The sequence below is a fragment of the Nycticebus coucang genome, chromosome 1, assembly GCF_027406575.1.
Source record: "Nycticebus coucang isolate mNycCou1 chromosome 1, mNycCou1.pri, whole genome shotgun sequence".
In the NCBI taxonomy this organism is placed as follows: Eukaryota; Metazoa; Chordata; class Mammalia; order Primates; family Lorisidae; genus Nycticebus; species Nycticebus coucang.
The window spans coordinates 99,421,936-99,446,245 of record NC_069780.1 but is presented as its reverse complement, the minus strand read 5'-3'; the positions used below and the strand labels follow the sequence as shown (position 1 = coordinate 99,446,245).

Genomic DNA, 24,310 nt, shown 5'->3' with positions numbered 1-24,310 from the left:
CTTTTTTTTCTTAGAATATATAGTCTCTGAATAAAAAACTCTGGCTTCATAAATTTTTTTTAAACAATATTGATACGTTAAGTTTATTTTCCAATAAGACTGCTTTCTTTAATTTTTACTAATTTAAAAAATTGCATGTGCAGCAGGGACTTTGCATAGATACTTTACTAAAGACGAAATAGTAAAAAAATTTTTATACTGTGTTTTGATGGTGATATAATTGTTTTAATTATATTGTTTTAATTTCTATGATAGTAGATAGTACAGTGTTTGCATAGTGTTGTACTTAAAAGCAAATGAATCAATGCAAAAGATGTAATTTTAAAAATTAAATTGTTTCAAAAATTATTCATGTAAGAACTGGAAGCACAATAACTTTTAGTTGAAAATGCAGCCTCAAACAGAAAAGACTTAATTTTATATATTTCTAGTCTCAAATATTGATTTGCTAAAGGTGTGTATAATAATCTTAATAATTTAAATTATGGGCCCTTACTGCTTTTATCATTTATATGTTTCCGCTACTCAGGGGACTTCAGATCTTTCTTTATATTGGTAACATACTTTAGAGCCCCCTTAATTAAAGAATTAATTAACTTAAGTCTGTGTTTTTAAGGGAGCCTAAAAAAGATGTAAGATGATCAGATAGATCTGGTATTCTAATAATTATAAAAATACTTTAACGAATATCACATCTTATGTATTTTAGATACTTGAGAATATCATTAATATACATATACTCAAATTCACATAGATCACCAAGAAGGTATCTATTAGAAACAAGAAAGATGCATGTTACATTAATACTATTATCTTTGTCATGCAGCATGAATGCATTCATAAAATAAATGTTAAATTTTAAGATAGACCAATTCTTGATATTATAGTTTAAGGTATTTCAATAAAAATATAACTTTGCATTTCACTTAAGTATGACATTAGCAGGTTGGGTCCACCCTCAATCAGTGTAGCCATAACAGAAGTCTAGTCTCTTTTTTTCAAATTTTATATAAAATCTGAGCCTTCAAATCTAGTTCAGCTCTACTATGCAGGTGTTTTATATCCTGTGACAAGTGAGAGATGTGGAGAGGTCCAAGTGCTTGTTCTACGAGGTGTCATCAGTTCATTCTCCCCCCATTATCTGATGAAAGTAGCTTTTAGAAACTATATTGTACTTCAGGTGGGAATTTTAACATACCAAGTCTGGTGTATTTTATATTTAGCTATCAGCAAAGGGTAATGTGAATTACTTAAAACAAATCATTAGTGTATCACATATTTCATTTAAACGTGATGTAAGATATGTGGACTGATTGTATAATTACCACTTGAACTTTGAAAAGGCTATATAATTCACTGGAAAATTTCAAGTGTCGAAGAAAGCAAAGTATAAATAGTTCTTAGTCTCAGAAAAATGTTATTAACATAAACCTTCAAGGAGTGTTTTTATTATTTTATTTTTATCTTTTTAAAAACAATTATACCTTCTGGTTAAGTCTGGAACAGAAACCATTTGATTTAGGGATAGATAGATATAAATTAGTAGTGCACATTTGCCTTTTTAAATTTCCTCCAAAGGAAAATTTCTCAAAGGCTTTTTGGGTGAGGTTGTGGTTCTTTTAGTATTAAAAATCTTTGGTATAAATAGCTAATTTTGGTGGAAGAGTGTTACATAGTTTTTAAGTCCTCATTATTACTTTTAAAAGAATAGCCCATCAGGCATAGGAAGCTTTGTGGATAAGCTGCCACTCTTTGATGAAGGATTATACATTCTTCCCTAAATCTGTGATCCCAGAATCTAATACACAATAGTTTTATCAAGTAGCACTAGACTAGCTGGCAATCATTTCATTTTCTTTTCAAGAGTTAACTGGTTCTTTTCATAAATCTAACATTTATGTAGAATTTTAGTCTAAATATGTATTTTAGGTATTAATAGATTCAGCTCCTAAAACCCCGAGGTTAGTATTTTGATGCAGATAATGAAGCCAGAGAAGTTTGGGAGGATACTTTCCATGTATGCCAGATGACCCCTGCATTGATTATTACGGAGCACGCCATCATTATTAAATGGCTTACCTACTCAGTAAAGCCTGCAAGGGCCCTGGCATGATGGAAGTTCTCCCCCTTGTTAGTAATATTGAAAGCACTTTGAGAAAGAAAATTATAAAAATAAAGCCGTCATATATATGAGGATTATCTTAATTTTCTCCGAACATGTGTATAAAATGGTAAACATATTATAGCACCCTTTAGTGATGGATTTAAAAAAAAAGAAAATGAAAGAACTGTGTGTTACATGAATATATTCCCATTGAGAACGAACAGTTTCTTGCAAAGCTTCAGTAAAAATGATAGGAAGGCTTATGAATAGTAAAATGATAAAAATTAGTCATATTTTGAAAAGACTTACTGTGGCCAAATAAATATATTAAAAATTAAGTAGTCAGATTGCATAATTTATTGTGTTTATATTTATATTAGTTTCCATTGAGTCACTGTTCCTCAAATAGAAGTCAATTGATCCTATTAAAAATTGAAAAGTTTCAATTATTGGTTAAGTGAGACATTTTAATTGTAAAACACAAGTGATGCCACATAAAAAAGCATAATTTATTATGGGCAATTAATTTGCCTTAATAAATGGTCTCATTTCTGAGGCTACTAGCTTCTAAAGTTTAAAGAAAGTAGCAAAATGAACAGTATTATAAAAATTTCCAAGTGATGAAATACAGTAAGTTTTTTTATGGTTTAAATAATTCTGGTGTTTCTACTTAATGAAACATTCTGTCAACTTCAAAAGGTGGCTCTATATAATTGTCGTTTTTCTGTTCTGAGTTAACATCTTAGAGATTATATGTATATGAAGATAAATGTAAAAAATGCCTTCTATTCTTAATTAAATTGAAAATATTTGTAATAAGGAAACTGTTTTCAAAGATTATTTTTTTGATCAGCTTAATATGACAGTTGATTATTCAGGACCTCATAAAGGATTACATTGATAAGATAAATATTATATTACAAGTAAACAGCACTACCTAGAAACTAGCTATATATAACAAAATTTTAACTTTTTTTAGAATATAAAAGTATATGTTATTTTATGTTGAAGAAAAGGAAGAGTGGGGGAAGAGATGAGAAAGAAGTCAAATTTTAATTATTTTATAATATTTTTAGAAGAGGAAGAATTTAAATCAGACTTTGAAGTACTTTAGGTCATTTACAAATTTCCAATTTATTGCTGGTAAAACACAAGATTTCATACATATCTTAAATAATTGATTGAGGAAACATTATTCATCAAGTTGACTTAGAATATATGTGTTTTAATTTAGTGTTTAGAAGTAATACAGATTAAGGATTTTGAAGAGCAGGTTTTCTTTCTATCTTTCATCAGCTCTGTAGCTGAACCCCTCCAATCCCTTTCTTCATTATTCTAAGCCACTATCAGATTCTAATCTTTGCTGTCTCCACAGCTGTTTGAGCTCTTTTTTTTTTCTTTCGGGCGAATGTAATTACAACTACATGTGTTCTGTGCACCTCACTTCCTATAAATGTTGATAAAGGAAGGTTACAGGAGAGCAGGGCTATGACGTGTGTCGGGTGGGGATCTGTTAGTTTAAAAATCATTATGCCAGTGGCTTTTAGAAAGAATTACAAATATTAAAATACAACAACTTTGGCTTAACAGTGAAAAAAAAAATCACTGAAAATTTAATAATCTCTCCAGAACAAGTTCATTTTTATGAACTAAGCTCCATTCAGTCAAGCACGTCATGGGCTGTTTTTCTGGTGATGACCATCATTTAAACTCTAAACAAAGTATGATAGTTTTTTTCACTTTTCAAAAATCCGTTAACATATGATGTTGCAGAAAGAGATTTTTTAAACTCCTACGTAGACTTTGATGTGCCAACTTACGGAATGATTGATGTCACTTAGGCACTTAAGAAATGTACAGTGATTTAACTGTAGAAATTAGAGTTGTTTTTGGAGAAAATTCACCATATTTACATATTGTATTCATATTATGTACAGAGCAAAATGTTAAACTCTGGTCATTTATGAACCTTCAGAAATGTTACATTCATAAACTTTTAAGGACACTTATCTCCTTTATTTGTAATATCTCTTTTAAAATAGCAAAAACTTTTTCATTCTCTCTGTATGGTGGATCTGAAATCTCTAAGAATAAGTAAAGATATTTTTTGAGATTAGAAAAGTGTAGAAAAATTGTTGACTTTAATTGCTATCATTTTTAGTTGTCAAAGATGTTGTTTATATGCATAATTATTTTTGTTCTTGAGATTCTAGTAAATATCTGTTGTCCGTTAAAAATTCTTTGGCATATAAGGGGTGCAGGTGAGGGATGGATAAACCAAGCTCCTTGTGGAGAAGATAGAATAATGTGTGCCAAGTTATTCCACAGGGAAGGAGGCAAATGGTCAGTCTTTGTTCTTCCCAGGTCACTGACTGCTGCTGCTTCACTATGTTGGATATCGTGGCCAAGGGTGTGTGGGAAGGGGAGGAATAACCATGTGCTCTTGTGCTCATCATTTTTCTAGTACTTTTCATGTGAGCCCAATGATTGTGCAAAAAGACATTCAAATGTGCAGCCAAAATACGAAAAATGATGGTGAAACTTGAGAATTGTTCAGGGAGTAATGGCATTGTTTACCAGTCAAAACTTAAAAATTTTTTCCTTTTATGTTTAATATATTAGAAATTAATAATGAACCACTGCCATCAAACCTGTAAAAATTAGGAGCCTATATAAATATAATAAAGCTCTGCTCCAATCTGAAAGTGCATCTTCATTTTTAATGTGTACATATTTATACAGCCATCTTCCCTCGCTCAACTCAATTCATATAAATCAGATCAACATTTTTTTTGTCAGCACCTTTGTGTCCAAGTGACTGTGTCCTGCTGGGGAAGATGAGAAGAAATAATACATGATCTCGGATCCCAAGGAAATTTTCATTTTTGTTAAGGCAGGATATAAAGAGATAACTGGCTGTAATGAAGGTTATTAAATAAGCCAAGAGAGGCACTGAAAGAATTATTAGTTTGGTTAGACTGTACTCAAACAGCCCAGGGATCTTTGAGATCCTAGAGAGCTGAAGAGGATGCTGAAACTCAGCGTCCTCGCCTGCACCTTCCAGCAGCCTGCAGTCCTTAGCAGAGCCTTGCAACTCTCTGGGAGTGGGTCCCCAAATTGCTAGCTACTAATGGACAACAGGGGTGCCCTTTGGTTCACAAGTGTCTAAAAGCACAGTGAGGAGAGAGCACCATGGCGTGTGGGTTATTGCTCCCCTCCCCTCACACGCCCGGCCACAGACACCCAACAAAGTGAGGCGCCGGAAGTCAGTGACCTGGGAAGAACAAAGCCTGACCATTTGTCTCCTTCTCGGTGGAGTAACTTGGCAAAATGTCTGTTGCACGCTTGCCCACTAAAGCTCTGTGAAGGCAGAGACCCTTCTCTGCTGTCCTCAGTCAAGCCCAGCTGCTGACACAGTGCCCAGCTCTAAGGAGTCCATCAGTAAATAATTGATGCGGGAATGAAATCTTCGCTCACTCTGCATCAGTGTCAAGTGTCCTCACTGGAGAATAGTTCCTCTCCACGAAAGACTGGTGGCCTCTAGGCGTAGCTCATCACGTGGGACCGTTCACACTGTAAAAGTCCGTGGTTCTAGTATTTTTAAGATTGCCCGGGAGTCATGTGAGATGTGTAGTGTCATCCAAAACTTGTCAGCTTTTAGAGGAAAGCAGGAATCTGGCTGTGGACTATAGGTGTCTGGAAAAACACAGGAGTGGGAAAGGCAGTCCAGGAGAGAAAAACAGAATGAGTGATGGAATCATCAACAATAGCAAACCTTAACTTCGTGACCAGGTAACAGTAATGCCAGCAGGGTAACACAGAAGTATGAACTTGGCCAGGTTCTTTGCATATTAAATCTTCACTTCTACCAAGATGTATGTTCTCTCATATTTCTTAAAATATGTAGCTCTTTGTCTTCCATTTTTCCATTTTTGAAAGACACGTTGGTACAGAGAATTATTTCTTTATTGCTAGAAAAAAACAATGGAGCAAGTTTGATGATGAATGATGCTGACACAGCCTCAGAGTCGAGACGCATAGGGGTGTGAGGACTAGAACCAAAGGGCGTCTGCTCCCTCCGAAAGGCGGTGCTGCATCAGCCTCCTGACTAGTTTTTGCCATGGGAGGGTGAAAACTGATGTTGCCAGATTGTGAGTTCTTTGAGAAATGCCAGCAGATGAATTATATGGAATCTCTAGAATTTTAAATGTTGGCTCATTGAAAGCGAAACCAAACTAAACAAAAATGCAGAGAGGACACAGGTCTGCAGGCTGGGTTTGGTGCTTGGGCCACCAGTGTGTGTGGCTTAGTGTGGACGCAGAGATCTGCGTTACGGATGTGGGAGACTGTGGATGAACCAAGAACTGCAGAGGGTTTAGAGAGAGCAAGCTTGGGTCTAGCTTGTGGCTAGTATTGAATGGCATCCATCCCTTTCTACCCACTTTGGAGGAGAAAACCTTTTCAGTTTGCAGAACACTTTTTCCTGCTTTATAACAGAAAGTGGGCTGCCAACAAGCCTTCTGTAAGAATTATTTATGCCAAGGAAGCAAAGGGTTAAGTGGCAGGTGAAGTTAGCCTGTTCTTTCACCCTTTCATCCAGCCACTTTAGACCTCTCTCTCTTCAGGGACTGATGTATCAGGCTTTGACACCCTTAATACACCCAACATTTTGAGGGAACTCCAGTTTCTAGCTACAAATAAAATATGTGTGTGTATTATGTATATATACTTCTAGCATTTCAGTGATGTTTGAATGCTAATACTAAATTCTCTAAGAAAGGAAGATCCAAAGTAAAACATGACATTGGATTAGGTCATAGCCATCTCATTATACTGGATAAAAGAACAATAAAATTCCCTCGACGTGCCATCTCCATCGCTTTGTGGTGACCAGGTTGGGCTCCGGCTGGAACGAGAGAAGTCTTCAAGTCTGATTTCTTTCCTTTACTCGTGTTTGACCTTAGGTGAAGCCACCTTTTGAGCATGGAGTTGGTAACAGTGGGTCAGTACTGACCTCAAGGGGAGCAAGACTTGAGTCACACCGTCCCCCGCCTAGCCTGTGTATAGCCGGAGAAGTAATAGCGTGTCTTGCTGGGAAGCCGTGTACATGATAGCGTGAATTAGGGGAGTGAACGCCCATAGTGAGGATCGGGGATCACTTAAACGGGTAGTGTGTGTGATGCATTTCACCAACATTACAGGAAGAGCTTTTTGACATTTCAGGGATATAAAATTTTTTCTCTCAAATTTAGCCACATCTCTTACTAGTGTTACATGACTGAGATACTTTATGGGGAAAATGTTTTTGACAGGGTCAGCATTCTAAGTATATTCTGGTTCATTTTTTAAAATGAAAATAATTGTCCACTTTTTTTCCACATTTGTTTGCATGACTAAGTAAGTATATATTATCTATCTGTATCTATCTATCTATCTAGCTCTCTATCTGTCTATCTTACTAATTTTTTGAGGCAAGCAAGGTCTTGCCCTGACAGCTGGAATGCAGTGGCAAGATCATAGCTCACAGCAACCTGAAACTCCTGGGTTGAAGGGATCTTTCTGCCTCAGCCTCCCAAGTAACGGGGACTACAGGTACATGCTACCATGCCTGGCTGATTTTTCTATTTTTAGTAAAGACAGGGTCTTGCTCTTGCTCAGGCTGGCTGAAAAGCCAATTTTCAGCATTTGTCTGTGAAACATTAATTGTCTCTGATGAAAGGAAGTCTTTTGTGTCTTTCAGCTGGAAGTCTTTAGTAAGTTATTATTTATTAAGCACCTATGTTGAGCCCAATATTAGCTGAAGCTCTGTGAGAAATGGGTGCAAAAATAAAATATCTATCTTAGAAGCCCAAGGAAGGTGTAATAATTAGAGGGCAGTGCTGACAATGGAGAGAGCTGGAATTGAGTCTAAAGGCACAGAACACACACCGTAGATGCCACAGAAATCCAGGAGAGAGAGGAGTGTGCAGGCTGGGATTAGTTCAAATAATCGTCAGCTCAACCTCATCATTTCCAATGCTGTTTCCATTTCCAGTGATAGTTTGGGTCAGTGTCTTAGCCTGTTTGCGCTGCTCCTGGGACTGGATAATACCTTACAGATAATAGAAATTTATTTCTCACAGTTGGGAAGCCCAGGTGCTGGCAGGTTCGGAGTCTGGTGAGGGTGCAGTCTCCACGTCCAAGATGACACCTGGAATGCTGCATCTTCTGGAGAAGGTAAACATTGTGTCCTGTTGACAGAAGGGTCACAAAGGCAAAGAGGGCCAAGCTGGTTCCTTCCAGCCTTTGGTATAAAGCGCTACCTCTTAATACTGTTGCATTGGAGATGAAGTTTTAGAGTGAATTTTGGAGGGGACACCAACAAGCTTGAGAGCCATCTTCAGAACAGCCTCATTCCTCATCACCGACGTCTGATCAGGCATCAGCTCCTGCTGATTCCCACTTTTTTGGAGTTTCTGGTGCTGCCCTGCTTTCCGTCCTCCCTGCTGGATCCCTCATCTGGGCTCTTCTCAGCCCTCATCCCCATCACGGCAGATGTCTTCTGAATGAGTTCCCACAGGTCTTTCGTTTTTCCCTTCCATTTTCTTGCATTGCCTCCAGAAAGTGTGCTCGCTAATGCCCCGATCTGATCATGTTGCTCTCCTCATAAACTCGGACTCTGTGGCACGGGAGTCAGGTACAGTATGATCTAGGTGATCTGGCTGTGACCTTTCTGATCCCGCCTCCCAGAGCATCTCTTGTGCACAGTGTGCTGCCCACAGGGGGACTCATTTACTGTTTCCCAAGCGCAGGATGAATCTTCCCATTTCTGGGTTGAGTTAAACATTCTTTGTGAAACTGTTCTTGATCTCTCAGTAGAATTACTCACTCATGTCTCTTTCTCCTCATATGCTGCTATAATATTTGTAGATGCCTTTAGTGACCTCATTCTGTGGTAGCTTGTGGCTTATTAGAATTAGAATTCTAAGAGTAGAGAGAGATTTAGAAATCATACAGGCAAAGCCTCCTATTTCTTTTTTTTTTAGACAGAGACCCTCTCTGACCCCTGGCTAGAGTGCCTTAGCATCATGGCTCATAGCAACTTCAGACTCCTGGGCTCAAGCAATCCTCCTGCCCCAGCTTCCTGAGTAGCTGGGACTATAGGCACCCACCACCTTGCCTGGTTAGTTTTTCCATTTTTAGTAGCAATGGGGTCTTGCTCTTGCTCAGGCTAGTCTCAAACTCCTGAGCTCAAGCAATCTTCTCACCTTGGCCTCCCAGAGTGCTGGGATTACAGGCATGAGCCACCTCACTGGCTTGAAGCCCATATTTTAAAATGGGCAGAACTAAAGTTGGGTAAATATGTCGGTATCTCCAAAGTCTGCGTTCCCGTTGTCCTTGTGTTTGATCTCAGCATCATGGCTCAAGAAGAGCTTGGTGTCCTTTGCTCCGTGACATCTCAGCAGCTCCCTGTCCACTTGATCAGCACCTTGTCCTTTTGTGATTGGCCTGCAAGTGCTGTAGCTCCTCGGCACAGCCCTCAGCTCCCCCTGCCTTCCACTGTGTCCACTCCCTCACCTCTTGTGATGTCAGAAATTGCCATGGCTTTATAAGCCAACAGTTCACAGATACTCCACTTACAACTTCTCATGGTTCCAGATCTGTATATCCAAGGGGACCTTCAACAGGGTGAGATTTGCAAGCAAAAGTGGGTAGTACCCAATAGGGTGCTGGGACAACTGGCTAAAGCTGGGACAGGCCCGAGCCAGCAGGTACCTGTGGTCACCACAGGTACATCAAACCATTTGTCATACACTCCTGGGGGGGCTCCAGGCTCCTAACACTAGCATGCCCTCTGAATCTGTGATTTTTCCTTGCACACCTCTCCCTGAGGTCTCAGTGCTGGCCACAACTGTCCATCAGCCAGAAATCTTCAGCACAAACTTGGCCCTTCCTGTGTTGGCCAGCTCAACACAATGTCTAGTTTATTTTACTTTGTAAATAGCATTTGAAATCCTACCCTAATTTTGTGTTTTCACCCCTGCTGTTCTAATCCAAGTGCCTTTGGCATGTGGACTGGACTCAGTGGTATTCTGGGGGGACCTCCTGCCTCGTCTCCACGTCTTAGCCCCAGTGATCTTTGAAGGAGGTAGAGGATCTTACCAACCCTTCATTGTGTCTTTCTTTTCCATTTGATTGTAATGCCCCCAAAGCTCCGGACCTTGTGTTGTTTTTTCCTCCTCTTTGTTTAACCAGGAGTTGGTCCTTGATGCATGTTTGTTTATTTGTTGGATGAGCAGACAAATCAAAGGCTCAGGGTTCTAAACCTGACTTCTAGAACCTGTAAGTTCTAGTTCTAGAGTCTCTGTATTCTTTTTCCCTTAATGATTTTATGTTTGAAAGTAGAGGTTATGTCATTCTATTATTTACTATTTTATTCTTTTTCACTTTGAAATGGGATATTCCTTCTACCTTCTGTTTATTTGGTTATGTTCAACCATAGCCACACCTCAGAATCACCGAGGGAGCTCTCAAAAAGCACCAGTGCCAGGATTTCACCCCAGGCTAATTGATTCATAATCTCTAGGTGTAGGGCCTGCTTATAATATGCAATTTTTAAAAGCCTCTCTCGAGTTGCTAAGGCACAGTGAGGGTCAAGAGACCACTGGGTTTTTTTTTTGTTTTTGTTGTTGTTTGTTTGTTTTTTGAGACAGACTCTCACTCTGTCGCCTTGGTATAGAGTGCTGTGGTATCATAGCTCACAGCAACATCAAACTCTTGGGTTCAAGTCATCTTCCTGCCTCAGCCTCCTGAGTAGCTGGGATAAGACCACTCACTGGTTTAAATCCGACCATCTTTCAAGCAACATCTCCTCCAGGACGACTTATGGATCCCTCATTGTCTTAGGACTTTGTAGGTTGTATTCATAATATGATAATAATTATTTCATTATTTTAGGATTTTCATTCAGGCTATGTTGTAAGATCAATTAGAGCAGAGATTATGCTTTAGATTTAGGAAGTTGCTGAGGACCCAAAATCCTTTATAAAGGTCTTTGTATTTGACTGATGTCCACTTGTTACTTTGCAAAGATCAGGTATGGATGAACAAGATTAGTCTTCATGAGTGGACTTTTGGTGTGTGAGTGCCTGTATGGCTTGACATCACAGCACATTTTTTCTTGCCTATTCTGTCTTACTCCTGACCTACCTTTTAGCTGTCTTGAGTCAAGTGCTCGCCTGCAGCCTGGTGGAGCTCACCAGGCAGATGTCTCCTTATACTTTTAATACTCAGAAAACCAATCAGAATCTCCGAGATTTTTAGGAAATACTCATACAACTGCTGTAGGTTTGTTGTTGCACGTAGCAAATTGAACAGAATCCTAACACGCACACTGACCCTTCTTCACTCCTACATTGGGCAGGGGTGATGGAAAAGCAACTAGTTAGATATGTACATATGTTCATTGACCTGGGTTACTACTCCTTTGATTCATTGGTAAAGACCACCAAACTTAGTGTAGTTGTTTTTTAAGGATGTTTCCCCAGGGGCATTAATTATTAAAACCCTTTCTTTGGGAACTCTTACAACTTTCCAAAGGAAAGTAAAGAGTCAGATAACTTCATAGCACATTTTCCTTTCCTTTTTTTTTGTGGGGGGGGGGGAGAGGAGGGAGGAACAGAATCTCTGTGCCCTGGGTAGAGTACAGTGGCATCATAGCTCACAGCAACCTCAAACTCCTGGGCTCAAGCAATCTACCTGCCTCAGCCTCCTAAGTAGCTGGGATTACAGGCACCCGCCACCACTTGGCTAGTTTTTCTACTTTTAGTAGAGATGGGGACTCCCTCTTGCTCAGTCAGGCTGGTCTCAAACTCCTGAGCTCAAGCAATCTACCTGCCTTAGCCTCCCGGAGTGCTGCGGTTATATGTGTGAACTGCTGTGTCCGGCCACACAGCACCTTTTTCTATAATCACTGGGATGGGCTTCAGTGTTGATAATGTGAGAGAGAAGAGAGAGTATGGGGGTCTCCTGCACTTCTGTCCTGAGCTCGGCACCTCAGAGTCACAGCCTTCCAGCACAGATGAATCAATGAAGTTTCATCTCGAAGTTTTAGTGGCGTCACCAACTGAGGTAGATTTTAGCACTGTTCGGCAGCTGCTGAGGGAATCTTTGTCCCAATTCACCCTACACCATAAAACATTTAGCAGAAATGCGTGTAGTATGGAATAATGTTTTGAGTAGTTTCCTGACCAACTTTGAAATTGATTTCTAGCCAAATCCCTGCTCTCTTTAAAAAAATCCAGACATTTACTCTTGTGTAATTATTATAATTGCTAAACTCGAGGCGTTTTTTTTCTTTTTAAAAACTTACAGCATCGTAAAAGTAAAGAGAGAAAGCAAGTCAGGTTGAGAACTTCAGCTAAATTTGTTTTGTGGCTAACCTTCTGTATTGGATTTAAAACGGGGTTACCTGTAAGATGGAGCTAATCTACTGTGGGGTTGGGTTGTGCTCCCTGCTTAACTGTAGACCCCAAGAAGCTACGTGTACTTCAAGTTGAGTATTTTGTGAAACCTCTGAGATGACATCTCACTGTAGAATCTTTGCTGGGACTCAAGCTGACTACAATAGCTGGCATTTCACTGTTCTTGCATTTTCAAAAATAAGATCAGCATGAAAGGATACGGAAAGACATCTGGTAATATAAAATGCAGACATTTATTGAAAAGGATGCCTTTTTCCCTTTTAAAAACTGCATAACATTTGTTTCATCCCATTATGCTTAAAAGTATACACTTTGCTTAATTAGTGGAAAGTTGAATGAATAACAGTAGGTTGGAATAAATATTTTCTCTTGCTTTAAATAAGAGCTTAGCTTTAGTAAATGTCTTGCCTCCATATACTGATCGTGCTCATTTATAATCAAAATGGATAACTAAATTCAAGAGGCTTGTTGCAGTGTAGAATTTGATGAAGAGTAAGGGTGACACATTGAGGAAAAAAGAATTCTTGTGTGGACCTATGTCTTGGAAAGGATTGGCTTATACCTTCCCTTGTAGAACTGTATTTCTTATAGTGTAAATGATACAGAATATTAGTCACTGCATCAAACTGGGATATTATTGTAAGGACACTTAGTAAAAAAGGACAGACTTGAATTGCTGATTATGCTGTTATACCTCTCAATTAGAGCTGAGGGAGTTACATATAAACTAATGGGACTAGATCCAAAAACTGTGCATGAAATTAAACACATCATCCTACGGATCTCTTTCAGCTTCTGTCAATGTCTCTGTTGTTAATATAGAGTTGTGACTTACCAAAAAGTAAAATTCGTCATTTTCATAAAGTCATCACACTGTATATAAAAGTTTAAAAGGCAATTTTAAATGTAACGTGAACCGTAGGTCCAAAAAGTTGCTTTAATTTTGGAAATTTGCATTGAATTTTGTTCTCTAAGCTGATATACCTCTTATTCATGCTGTTAAACTGTCAGTCCTTTTATCTTTTCATTTAGCTGTCCATATTCATTGATATGTTCTGAAAAAAGACTGCAATTATTATTGTATTTGTCTGATTTTTGAGCACATTTGCTTATATATATATATTTACAGGCTTAAGAAATCATTCCTATAAACAAAGTGACTAATGTTTCAAAGTGACAACTATATATAGAAAAAAGTGTGTATAGAGAGATATATCATAGAATCATATCACACATGTGATATTCATGTACATACACTTTTGTACTGATGAATGTCACCTCCAAAGATCTGTACATTTATCCACTGTTAATCAGTGATTCTTGAAAATTAATGAGATTAATCCATAAATCAAATGGTTTTGGAAGCTCCAGTCTGGCTATTCAGATTGGCTAATTCTGTTCCCTTGGACAGGTTAACTAGTACAAGATTGGGGATACAGCATTTCAGAGGATCCTGCTGCTTCTACCACCAGTTTTGAACATTTATTGTAAAGATACTTTTAAACTCTAATGGGAGAAACAGCAGGATTCTCCCAAAAATTCAAGTAAAAATCTGCAGAAGGAGAAAACGTCTCCTGAGATGGACTGAATTCTTCTGAAGAGAAAAATGTATAATTTACTAGCACCTAAAATATTAATGAAGATATATGTGAGGAGCTTTTTAGAGGAGGATTTATCTTATATTTATTATCAGAAAGTGCTGTGAATTTAAAATCTTTCTTTTGCCCAACTCAAACAGAATTTCTAGTAATAATGAAAAACGCATGATTCTTGACCATTTTATTTACAAAATAATCTACTCTGAGATACCTCTGCTGGAGTAATAACTTCCGGCATAATTTACACTGGCATTTGTTAACTGCAAAAGACCTCTCCATTGGGGGTTAAGAATATTTAATCCTTTAAAGTTGACATATATAACATGTAGCTATGTCAGCTACAGCTGTTTCTAAACATCAGTAACAAAATTATAGACAGGTTTTGAAGCTTCTGTGGTGGGAATGAATACATCTGAGGATTCAACTTGCTGACAGTATTTATGTAATTTAATCTTACCATCTGGTAGAAAGTAAACATTTTTTATAAAATTAAAGTTTGTAAAGTGAATTGCTTATACTTTCCAATTGTTGTGAATGACAAATTCAAATGGAGTTTCAATGAAGAATGAATGGAGATTCTGCCACTGTTTTGAGGAGAATCCTGGATTTCGGTTGATTCTGCTGTTTAATCTGCATAGGTTTCTTAGTAAACAAATCAGCATTTTCATCTCAGCTAAAGATTCTCATTTCATGCTTCATGCATTTATTTAAGATAACATGCATGTTTTTATTATTTGTATTTTACACGTAAGAAACCAAGGCTTGGCAATTTATATGTCAGCAATCTCAGAGTAAGTAGTATCACAAATAAAATGCACATCTGAACCCAAAAGAAGTGGTTCCTTTCTTGCATTCCGTACTTTTTAACATAGTTATCTTTATATAATATGCATCTACCTATTATGTAAATTATTGTGGCATAATGCAGTGTGTTCATTTTACAAGCAGCATTTTCCCTCTCAGAAGTTGGCAGATTAACAGAGGCTTGTGAAATTGACAAATTGGTCTACAAACCCTGCCAAGTTGAAACTTTATAAATCTGACATCGACATTTTACTTGAAATAAATATACAGGCTGATAGACTCTCGTGTTTATAGTTGTGCCCTGTGTTAAATTGAAAGTCTGTGCTCTATGATGTAATAAATTTAATTAGTTGTAAGTCAGGTTTTGGTTGAGTGGTAATTAGTTTAGTGTATAATTATTATATCTAACAGCAGTCTGAAATCTAAAGCGTTTTGATCTTTTTCTAAGTTAAAACAAACAAAAAGACACTAAGATTTGTAGTAGAAATCGCAATAACAAAATCGTATTAGCTAACTTCATTAGACAAACATGGAAAATGTTAAGTGACAAAGTAAAGTTGCAGTATGCTGTACATGTGACATGTTCAGTGGGTACGTAAAATATTTTAAAGTGAACTTTTTCATTTTCAGGTAAAACTAATGAGATTTTGGATGCTTCTTACTATTTAAAGCATATTATCTATAATTTTGCATGGCAAAATTCAATGTTATTCATGTACAACCTATTGTAGGATGATTGTCAGGGTCAACACATGCTTTACAAATCAAAGAAATTTTATTAATATGCTTGAAAATTACCTTTTACTCATTTTGTTCTGACAATTTTTTTTTTTACCTGTAAGTATTCCAGCAGGATAAAAAATAGCTTTCCGCTAACAAATCCAATATATAAAAATATATATGGTACTATATAAGCAAATCTATATGTACTTCTCAATTAGTACTTGTAATAAATTAAATAGTATCATGGTTCTCTGGTTCATACTATTTTATTAATTAGGCTATGACTCCATGACTAAATTGGAAGCTGGAGAGGTTAACTTTAGGCATTTTCTTTCTTTCTCCTTTTATCCCTTTCTTGAGTAGGAATCTCTCTTTATTTTTTCTTTTATGAGCTAAGTGCTTTCTCATTTCTATTTTTAAAAATATATTTAGCAGTGTTTTTATTTTCCCCAAATTTATTGCCGTTTTTAACTTAAACTTTATAACCCAGATAGATTGGTTATAATCCACAGCATAGACCAGTGCCAATGTGTTTTCCACTCCAAAGATTATGTTTCCCATCATTTAGTTGTTTGATTTTAGAATGTTTAGATAAAAATGAAAAGTTTAGTCAATAGTACGTGTTGTAAATAGCACAGCCTTAGTGAAAAGGGGTGAGTGGATATAACACAAGGCAATTAAATAGTTTTAAATGAATTTTCATAGCCTAATCACTGCTTTTTATAAGCTGGGCTTGGGTTTACTACAAATATATAGAAAATACTTAAATTCTCTATTTCTTTGATAATATTTTTTCTCTTCGTTATTCTACTTTATTAATAAAGGATCTGCTTTGACTTCAAAAGAGGCCTTATGTTACTATCATTTCTATTTGCCAAGGAGAAAGAAATGATTTGAAATAAAATATTCATGAACTGACATAATTAAAAATATTAACCAAGACATCTAAATTGGCTTTTATAGCATACCATTATAAATATTTATTTAGATCTTTGTGAAATGTCCATCATGGTATACATATGTTATACATAAGATATAATTTCAGTTTTGATAAACTTGAATTTACATATATTAACACGTGTTGATCTGGCATTAATACTGAGCACTTATTCAAGAAGTGTGTTCTGGACACCTACTGGGTGCTTAATACAGGGCTGTGGGCAGAAGGGAGGGATGCTAAGAGGGGAGCTCTCCATCAGATACAGTCTTCAGAGTGAGATCCGACATGCCCATTGAAGTTAACAATACAAAATAATATATAATGAGGTGCCAAATAAGAGACTAATAAAAGATGAGATTGGTTTGTTGCTTTAGGCTATATCTGAGTGGAATTTACCATTCATCCTTAGTTTGGCATTCAACCTTACAGAAATTTGACTTCATTGGTGCCCTGGCTATAAGATTTTGTTAACCAAGTGCGGGAAATACTGCTTAAGACACCAAGGATCAGTTTACTAAATTATATTGGGGAATAAGCCTGTACCAAAATGTTTTTATTATTTATTGTGGGCACTGGCAGTCAAGGTACTTGAAATACTAAGAAGCTACAATAACGAAGTTAACTGAGTGAATTTAAAATGATTTATTCATAAATTTTGTAAGTTGATAATTGAGTCCTACTGTGTTAGGAACACTGGGAATAGAATATTTTGGTGGCTATGCTTTTGCCATCCAAAAACATACAAAGTGGTAAAGCTGTGTATATATGAGCAGCATCCAGTTTCAGAGTAATAGTGTTTTGGTGAATATTTTACCCAAACAGATTCTGGGACCTGGAGAATTCTTACTGCAGTATTATGAAATGCGCATGCCTGAGTGGAGTAAATCGAATAATTCTTCCTGAGATACCACAGGGGTAAACATGAACATTTGACTTTGTGACCATATGAATATAAACGGAAAGAAAGAACTCAAAGGTTCTTAGATTTTGTCCTGGGTTCTGAGAGTAAGTTCTTTCTTAGGCTATTCTTTATTCCCAATCTGAATGCTGTAACTAAATTTCTTATTTCTGTCAAATGGGAGCAGGGAGTGACAAGTGGTTTTAAAATACTCATTTAGTCAACAAGTGTTTATTATGTGCCAAGCACATGGGGGTTCAGCTCCTAGGAAACAGCATTTGGACGCTTCTGGCTCTAAGGTAATGAAGACAGACCTGGTTCCTGCCTTCATGCATTTAAGGTGACAGTGGAACGTCAGACTGAAAATCCAGTAAGATCTGAAGAGTCATGACCGGAGTACGGGGAAATGTGTCAGGATTTTTAGTGATATGCACTTCAGAAGTTAAGTCCTGGTTAAGCCCTAAGAATACATCTGTCACCAGAAAGAAATAAAAGAGCAAAGACGTACAGACTAAAATTTGAGTAAAGCTTTCAGTTAGGAAGCAATAAACAGATGAGGACCCAATAATGGGAATGGCATTCGTAGTCTTGGGGTTTGGAAAAGAGTCAAGGTCATGTGCAAGTGTCCAAACGTAGGCTGTGAAGAATAAAGTTTGCATGAGAGTCTTTATAGTTAATGAGGAGGAATTGCGTATCATCTGTCTGTGAACTTGAGGACATGGGGTGAGAATGAGACATGAGAAATATGGAAAAATTGTGGCAATAGCTTGTGACGCAAATCCAACAGTGAAAGGAAGGTGACAACTTTCACAAGTGGAATAGCAACAAAAGATTTAAAGATAACATACAGATAAACATTGAGACCGATTCTTCTTGCATCTAAGTTCTCTGTAGCCGTGGTCCCCAAGCCCTGGGCTGCAGAGGGGACTGGTCTGTGGACTGTTGGGAACTGGGCTGCCCCGCAGCAGGTGAGCAATGGGGAGCCAGTGAAGCTCCATCTGTACTTACAGCCGCTCCTGTCAGATCAGGGGAGGCGTTAGCTTTTCATCGGAGTGCAAATCCTCCCGTAAACTGCGAGTGCTAGAGATCCAGGTTCTTCTCTTCTGAGAACATGATGCCTTATGACAGAGGTGGAGCCGAGGCAGTGATGCTGGCGCTGGGGAGCAGCTGAAAATACAGATTATCATTAGCAGAGAGGTTGGACTGCACAGAGACCGTAATACATCAGTTACTTGTAGAATCACGTCGAAACCATCCCCGCCACGATGCCCCCCAGTCTGTGGAAAAATTGTCTTTGATGAAATTGGTCCCTGGTGCCAAAAAGTTTGGGGACCGCCACTTGACAGCTGTGTCTGGACTATTGATGAAGATTTTTATATTTTATATTATAAATTTTGACTTTTTAGATTGCTGCTTTGGTGGTACAAAATAGAAAGAAACATTACTATTTTGTATGAAAATGTGCCATAGTTGTTTTTTTTTTTTAAGTCATAAAGCATCATTCACAAGGCGGACCTTATGCAGAATAACTAAAAAATTGTTTTTTCCAGAGATTAAGATGAATTTATTCAAACACTGTGGTCTATATATCTGTGTATCTTGATGATCCAATTATATTATGTCAGTAAATTTCTCTTTATTCATAACTATATAAATTTGGATATTAAAGGCAGTACAGTGTAAGCGTAAGCGTTATTTCTATTTCATGAAAATAGAAACGAACCAGATAGTGTTTAGAAATTTATTCCATATACAGTATTAGCTCAGAACCGATTCCTTAGTTTTCCTTCTTAACCTTTTGGGATTCTTGGAACAAGAATCTAAGTATATATAGCTTCCAAACAAAAGCTCTGGATAGCTAGCTGCCTACTCTCGTAGGCACCCTTTGCTTTGTTTTGCTTCTGATTTCATCTAAGGAAAGCCTCCTCGTGTCTAATTCACTCCTGCACACACATACACACATGCCCCTTTCACAAGGAGTTTGTGCCCCTCAATCTCAGATAACTTGAGTGACCCACAGTATTGGAAATAGTCAGTTAGATAGTGTGAGACAGTCACGTTGAACCCCACCGGGGAACAGGAGGCAGTTGAACTGATACTAGGAAATCGAGAAAATAATTGAAACTGGAGAACTCTAGTCCATTAATCTGGAGGTTCCTTGTATAACCAATGCGCTTTAATATCCAATTTAATGAAAGATGCTTATTTCACTTTCCAGGGCAGAAATTAATTGGTAACTATAATTTAAGTTTGGTCTCCTTTCCAATTGAAAAAATGTCTAAAGGGACGGGGGGAAACATTTTTATTCCACTCATTTTCCTGGTGTCCTTTTTTTTTTTTTTTTGAGAAAAGTTTTATTACAAGTATTGATATTTTCATTATTTCAGTTGGAATATTTAATTTGTTACACATTATCTCTAAGTAGGAAAGAAAAAAAAAAAAAGAAAACCTTTAAAGACCGCCAACAGCTTAGTGAACTTGCAATCTGTTATTCTCTGCGTTTGCAAGTCTGAGAATTAAATTCGCCGAGGAAGAACCTGGCCCATAACAATGTTTCTGAAAATGCATTTTGAGACAGATAACATGATCATAGTATGTTTTATCTTTTCACTATGTTAGAAATTAATTTCATTAGTAACTCCTCACAATCTACTATGCTATTTTTTTTTTTTAAGAATTTCGTTGGCTGGCTAAGCCTTGATGCCCTATTCATTTTATTATCTCAGTCCTCTGCTTTATTGAAAAGGCATATAGATACATAGGTACATTTGCAAACCACAAAAAGTCTATAGACTAGTGAACACAAAAGAAAGATTTTGTAAGCGTTTCTATTAAAAAAAAAAAAGTTGTTCTTTTCATCACTGCATAATTCTGAAATAAGGCAAAATCCCTAAGTGCTATAGCACTGAAGTGTCAGGGTAAAGAGGCAGGCCCATAGGAGTGTGGCCTATTTAAAATATCTGAAAATAACTTAAGAGAAGACCCTCCTCCATTTTCCCTCTGCCAAAGAGATACCAGCACACGGGAAAGGTTTTAGCTGTTTCACTGTTAGTTTTTCCCCTGGTGTAGGGCCAGATGCTGCTAGGATGGTGTGTCTCCTAAAGATGATGGTTCTGGAAGGCTTAGCCTACTTTGTCTTCACCAGGGCAGTGTGGGAAGAGCCGGTTGCTGAGCCACTAAATTTGAAAAGTCAGTCATCTTTTATGGAAATCCAGCGTGTCTTTGCACCAGCAGTGGGTGCACCTGGTGCTCGTGGACGTGGGCAGTGTGTCTCAGGGTCTGAGAGCAGGGTCTTTCCCCCATGATGGGAATGACCTCCTGCTGCCCACCTAACGGATTGTTGCCTGGTACCTTCAGCCATTGTGTGCTGCAGGGTGACTCATAGGATCTAAATTAACTTTTCCTCAACAATTTAGTTCATGATGTTTCCAGTTCTAGCTTATCGTTTAGTTGTAGTTAATGATGTTTTAGTTAGTGAGTTAGGCCTCATGAAATGTACTGGGTAAACATCATTCTTTCACTCTTAAGACGGTGGCTCACGCCTGTAATCCCAGCACTCTGGGAGGCTGAGGCAGGTAGATCACTTGAGCTCAGGAATTCGAGACCAGCCTGAGCAAGAGTGAGACACACCCCCCCCACCCCCCACCCCCCGTCTCTACTAAAAATAGAAAAACTAGCCAGGTGTGGTTGCAGGTGCCTGTAGTCCCAGCCACGCAAGAGTCTGAGGAAGGAGGATCACTTGAGCCCAAGAATTTGAGGTTCCTGTGAGCTGTGATGCCATGGCACTCTACCCAGGGAGACAAAATGAGATCCTGTCTCAAAAAGTAAAAAATCACACTCTTAGACAACAAAAAGCAAAATGCATAGTGTGGGGCAGCTGTTTTCAACCTGTGGGCTGTGACCCCAGGAACTGTATTAAAGGGTTGCGGCCTTAGGAAGGTTGAGAACCACTGTTGTAGGGGCTGGTTGCAGTAGGTGTGTGGTGAGTGATGTTAAGAGAACCACTGCACCTGTGAGGGGCACGGTTTAGAGGCAGTATAGCTTAGTGGTTAAGCATGTGGGCTTTGAAACAAAACCGCCTATGTTTGAATTACATCTCCACCACTGATTGCTGTTGTGACTTTGGGCAAATTCCCTACTCTCTGTCATTCAGTGTCACCATCTTCAAAAATGGGGATGATCACAGTACTTATCTCATAGGTTTGTAATGAGGGCTTAACGAATTTTCATATGTAAAGGTGTCAGAATCATACCTTGTTCATAATTAACATTCAAGAAGTGCTAATTGCTATTACGAATATTATTGAAATGAATCCATACAATCTTTGGCTTCAAAATATTCTTTTAGAATCACAAGTTTTAAAGTAAATTATAATTATTTGTTAAAATAATCACTGACATTTATATAATGTGTTGGCAGAACTCTTATTACATACACATTTTAAAAATTTGATACACTATTTTCTTCATGCCTTGGGAGATGGGCATATATAAGATTTGAGAATTTTAGAGATAGTTTGTTAAATTACAGGCAAAAATGATGTAGGAGAATCAATTATAAGTGAGATAAGGCCCATGTGAACTCGCACGGGGTGCAGCAAGGAGCAGGGTCCTCTGTCCTTAGTGTAGCTCAGTGGTGCTGGCGCTGTGTTTCAGGCAGTGCTTGATAAAGGCTCTTTTATCCCTTTTCTTATATGAGGTGTTACCATCCCCCTGTCTGATGAAGACCTTGAGACTCAGTGACAAATTTAATTGTTTTTAATACATGATGGTCCAAAATGGAACCATACAATAAGTAGCCCCCCCAAACTTTCATTTTCACAATAAAAAACCTCTTACAAATTCTTCTGCCCACCCCTATTCGAGCTCCTGTTCTGAATCAGTGCATAGAGTCGCGCAGAGAATCATGCCCCAGGCCCTGTCTCTGCCCACTGTTCTTTGGCTTTAGCAAATTATCGCTCCAGACTCTTAACCTATTTGGGGGACATTTCTGCTATGAAACTACCCTGAAAATTCTCAGATTGCGCAATTGCAGTGTTCACTTTGAATCATGATTGAAATAAAAAAGGAATTTTCTTTTATTTAAAATTACAGTAGAACTTCTGTTAAGTAGACCAACTGTAACTAACTGGTCGGTATGCGGAGGTGGTCCCCTTAGGGAATTAGGCCTGCTGTACTGACATGGACATGTGGTTCACGTTGGGTCTGTGAAAACTTACGGAGGCGGCCAGTGTGGAGACTTGGTCAGCTGTGGAGGGGCTACTGTACATAATAGCATATTTGACATCAATTTTGTTTTACTGTACTCTCAAAACTACTTAAGTTGATGTTGCTTATTAAAAATTTTGACATTCAGATCAGACAGCATTTAAATGGTTCCTGAGAACCAAGGAATTTAATTCATGGGCAAAAGATATAAATTTTTGTCCACTATTTTATGTTTTGCTAATGAATTTTTTTGCTCTTTGGGCTAGATCCTGTTAAAACACAAAGCATTTCACATATGCAGAATGTGTGTATTTTCCTAATAGATTATAAGCACCCCACGGGCCGGACTGGTACTTTGTAATTATGTTTCATCCTGCAAAACAGAGCAACCTATTTAGTATGTAACAGCTGTTAACTACATGCTCTGCTTGCTCTTTCACAACTCAAACTTCTCTGCCTTTAATAACCCCAAATGTCTCCAAGATTTGTGGCAGCCGAGAACATTCAGAAAACTAAATTGCCCACTTTATTCTTTTAGATAGATGGCATCAATTTCTACTGCCTTGCCAAAAAATTATGTAGGCCAGGGATAGAACTTTCCTAATAAATTTTACAACCGGCTCCTGGGAGGCCAGTGAAAGATCATTACCTTCCCAACACTGTTGATCTTCTCTGTGGCTTTTGTAGTGATTGAAACAAAGTGACAGTAGCCAACCTCCATGGACAAATTTAATAGAATTAAAGAAATATGAAGCTACAAATATACATACTAACACTGTGTAAGATCTGGGCCTTGCGTGTTCAGGGAGTCTCATGTTTTTGGTCTGACAACTTCTCATAATATGTGTGTTTCCCCTTTGGAATGTGTTAGTTAAATAGTTTTAAAAATTTAAGTTGAATTCGTTACCTAAGTATTTCTTTAAAAAAAAAAAAAAAGGAGAGAGAGAAAATTTCATAGTTATTTTCTTACAATGTCTTTGAGGCTTCCAACTTCCCCCAAACATGTTATGGCTGTATATTTTACCCTGGGACCATTTAGGAATCTAAAAAAAATTTTTTTAGTTAGTTTCTGGATATGCAGTTATAATACCTCACCAACATACACCTGTAAATTTTCAATTCCAAATATTTAAAAGCAGAGGTCTCCACTTACTAGAACAGTAAGTGAAATCAGTTGTTTTCAACCAAATCCTTTACATGATTTTAATTCTTAGGTATTGACTGACTGAAGAACAGTGTGTTATCTTTAAGGTGGAAAGTTTTATTTTATATTAAATAACTAAAATGTTAAAAATTGCTGAGCAAAACATATCTAAATCTCGTATTTAAATGATACTTACTTTCAAAATGCTTTTAAGGACCTCTTGTACGGATACCCTTGGTGGTCTTTCAAAAGCCAGGTGTCTGGGATTGTCTCCAGCCCGCTTTAAAAACACCCCAGGCTTTGGATTAATACAAGAGAGCTGCCTTTTATTTAGCAACGCCTATTTACATAATGCCTGTTCGTTTAAACTCATGTACGGCCAAGATGAACCCAAACCGGACTGAGTCCGCGGTACGTGATCTTGTTTT

At 37.7% G+C, this 24,310-nt stretch overlaps 1 protein-coding gene across 10 annotated transcripts in view; it reads left to right on the top strand.

Moving 5' to 3' along the window:
• Nucleotides 1-24,310, top strand: part of TENM3 (teneurin transmembrane protein 3) — a 953,923-nt gene that overhangs the window by 359,434 nt on the left and 570,179 nt on the right. Inside the window, exon 1 of one of the 10 annotated variants that reach the window (XM_053585035.1) lies at nucleotides 8,245-8,320. The exons of the other annotated variants lie outside the window; for them this stretch is intronic. The gene's annotated coding sequence lies outside the window, so the exon portion shown is untranslated. Of the gene's footprint in view, nucleotides 1-8,244; nucleotides 8,321-24,310 lie in introns of those variants that run through there. 10 annotated transcript variants of the gene reach the window in all.